Below are 3,321 nucleotides of genomic sequence, written 5' to 3'. Positions count from 1 at the left end.
TACAATGCCTGCCCTCTAATCAGTATATAATTTTCTGGGCCTTACCTGAATCATTTTATGTAACAATACCCATTATGTAGTTCTGGGATGATACAACTGAAGCCTGCTTCTTTCCCCCATGTCAGGAAGCTTTCCTGTACAAAGCAGCCCAGTATGTTTTCCATTAGAAGGTTATTTGAACGCACTAGCTGAATAGAATTTAATTGCTACATCTTGCAATAGGAGTGTGTGGCAGGTATTGCTAATCTGTTAGCTCTCGTACTGAAAGATCGGGGTAGTCTGCAGAAGAGTAGCTCAGTAGAAGTTGCACCATGCACCTGCAAAAGCATGCTTCCCTGTTATTATGGTTGTCTGTATTTCAATAGGACTTGGGGACTGCAGTCAAGGGTAGGGATATAATACCTGCCCTTTGGCTAGGTATTATAAGTAGGAACCTACCTAAATCATGGCAAGACAAAAGGTTTTTTACAGCCTGCTTGTGGCGCACAACCAATTTCATGGGCATTTCATGGCAGCCCTGTTTCTCAATGCTGATTGGCGGAGAGGCCTGGGGGGGAGGCGGCATAAGGGGGCAGCCGCCATCTTGATAGCTGGCTATCCTTCGTGCCACTCTGCCCTTCAGCACTGATCGGCGGCCAGGCTCTGGAGCAAGGAAGAGGGGGCAGCTGCCATCTTGTCTGCTGCCCTTTGTGCCACCACGCCAGCCAGCACCTTCTAGGGCTGTGTGAAGCTTCAGGTGGTGATTTGATTCAGAGGAGATTGGGCCCGATTCAGTTGTCGAATCTCTGAATCCGAACCAAATCAGGGGACCAATTAAAAGGTCCAAATTGATTCAAAGCTTTGATGATTCATGCAGTCCCCAGTGGCTGCAGCAGGGAGCTGCAGCCAACTTCAAGCTGACCCCTGCCAGCCCCCAGCCCCTGCCTGCTCCCCCAACCCCCACCCGCTGAGTTGGGACTTTTTTTTAAACAAATGCCAAGAGCTGGGGCAGGTGGGACAGCCATGGCTGGGCTGGGGGGGATGGGTCTGGCTGATTTGGAGATTTGGCAGCAGCCAAACCTCTGAATCAGATTCAGCCAAATCAATTCAGGACATCGATTCAAATTACCGAATCGAATCACTATCCCCTGAATCGGCCGAATCCAAATCTGAAGCGGATACTAGCCGCTTTGCACAGGCCTAGCACCTTCCCTTCCTGGCAGTGAGGACTAGTGGCTCCAACTGTGGAGCCAGCATTTTATTTTTATTAAGGTTTTTTTTTCCTGATTTCATAGATTTTGCAGACAATCCCAGATTTTGCATTTTTCACAAAATCCACAAAACCACAAATTAAGACCCTAATTATAACAACACATCATAAGACAAAGTCCCTATCGAACTTACACTGCTAACAGAAAATAGTTGAGAAGATAAACAGAGACATGAAAAGACTTAGCCAAGAACACGTAATTGCTCAGTAGAGACCAGGAATTCTGGCCAGTAACATAACCCTGAGCTAACGTAAATTTGCCCCATGTGCCACCTTGGGGAGGGGGAAGAAAAATAACAGCCATGCTAGTGGCGCCACAGCATCCAAAATTCACCAGCCACTCTGTGCATCGTGGTCCCCTGGACACCCAACTGCCTTGTTATGCCTCCAACTGACTCTCAGTCCAGGACATTTTCAGAAAAAACCCAACCAGAAAAGCTCTGCTGGCATTCAAAAAGCATTTGGATGCATGGTTCAGGCATTGGTAACCAACACCCTGCAGGCTGAATCCAGATTCAATCCAACCCTGCAGGCTGGATCCAGACGGTGAAGAGATTCAATCCAACCCACCACGAATCCATCCGGCCTGCAGAGGCATTCAGTGGCAGGGGAAATCTGCAGTCCATGGTGGCAAAGGGAAGTGCCAAGGAACTTTTAAGTGTTTTCATTTGGTTCTTAACTGTTTTAATTTGGCGCTCTGTTAGAAAAAATATTGCTGACCCTTGGAAAGCTGCAAGGAGTCAATGGGCCATCTGCGCATGTGCAGCGGGTATACACACATCTCACACACATCTTCTTGGAAATTTGGCTCGGCCTGTCAGCATCAAGAGTCTACTTTTAAAGGCTCAGATCTACCCTACTCTGTTATCAGTATGAGGAAACTTGGAGTCCTGCTTACAGACAGGTATTTGACTGAAGTTCATGGTCAGGTCTGCTGCATTTGGATTAACACGTGAATGTGCATGCACAAACACGTGAATGTGCATGCGCAAATCTAAAGTTATGTTCTGTTGAATCTGCTAATGGCAATGCATGCTGCTCTACTTTACATTATAATATATTGAGTGCCTGCCAGTCTGGCAGCACTCTTTCCCACACTTGTGGCTGGAGTCATTGATTTTTAAAAGCCCTTGGACAAACATAACATATTCCATCTGGTAAATCTCTCTCTTACGAGAATTGCTGGGTGATGTTTTAGTTTGCCAAAGAAGAAGTGTTTCTACTTAATTGGTCTTGGGGAAAAAAAAAGGAGTTTGGCTGTCAGATAAAAATGCTAACTGCAAGGAGCAATTAGATACAGGCTCATTCGTGTCAATTCACCTTTACCCCTCAGAGGAATGAAATTTCAAAGGTTTCCTCTTTCTTCCTCATGACATTTATGTTGTGACCTGTTTTCATTGTTCTATTATTATTGCTATTCATTATATTTCCTAAATTTAAGCTGCAGACACCTAATAAAGAGTATTTGGATAAGAAAGGGGGAAAGCAGAGGAATAAGATAACAAAAGAGGTGGTGAGCTTTTGATGGGTCTGAATTCAAGTCTGCAGGGCCAGATGAACTTCATCCCAAGGTACTGAAGGAATTGGCAGAGCAGATCTCAGAGCCCTAGGCAATAATAAGTATGAAATTGTTGGAGATGGGCAATGTACCACAGGACTAGAAAGGGGCCAACATAATGCCCCTCTTTAACTGGTTTGTAGTTCCACAGGTCCTCCTATTTGCTTTTTTTAGTCTTACCTCAGTGCCTAGGAAACTACTGGAGCATATCCTAAGAAAGTCCATTTGCAAACATCTGGAGGAGGAAGTACTGATCACGAGCAGCCACGTGGATTTACTAAAAACAAATCGTGCCAAACAAACTTTGATCTCCTCCTTTGACAAAGTAACTACCTAGGTGGATGGAGAAAATGCTGTGGATATAGTGTATCTGGACTTCAGCAAGGCTTTTGACAAGATCCAATATACGATCTTGTCATAAACAAGTTGGAGAAACAGGGGCTAGACAAAACTGCTATGAGGTGGCTTGACAGCTGGCTCCAAAGCCACAGGCAAAGGGCAATTATAGATGGAT

Source organism: Gavialis gangeticus, unplaced genomic scaffold, assembly GCF_001723915.1.
Source record: "Gavialis gangeticus isolate Ggan-Ray unplaced genomic scaffold, GavGan_comp1, whole genome shotgun sequence".
Lineage (NCBI taxonomy): Eukaryota > Metazoa > Chordata > Crocodylia > Gavialidae > Gavialis > Gavialis gangeticus.
This window is presented reverse-complemented; position numbering follows the sequence as displayed.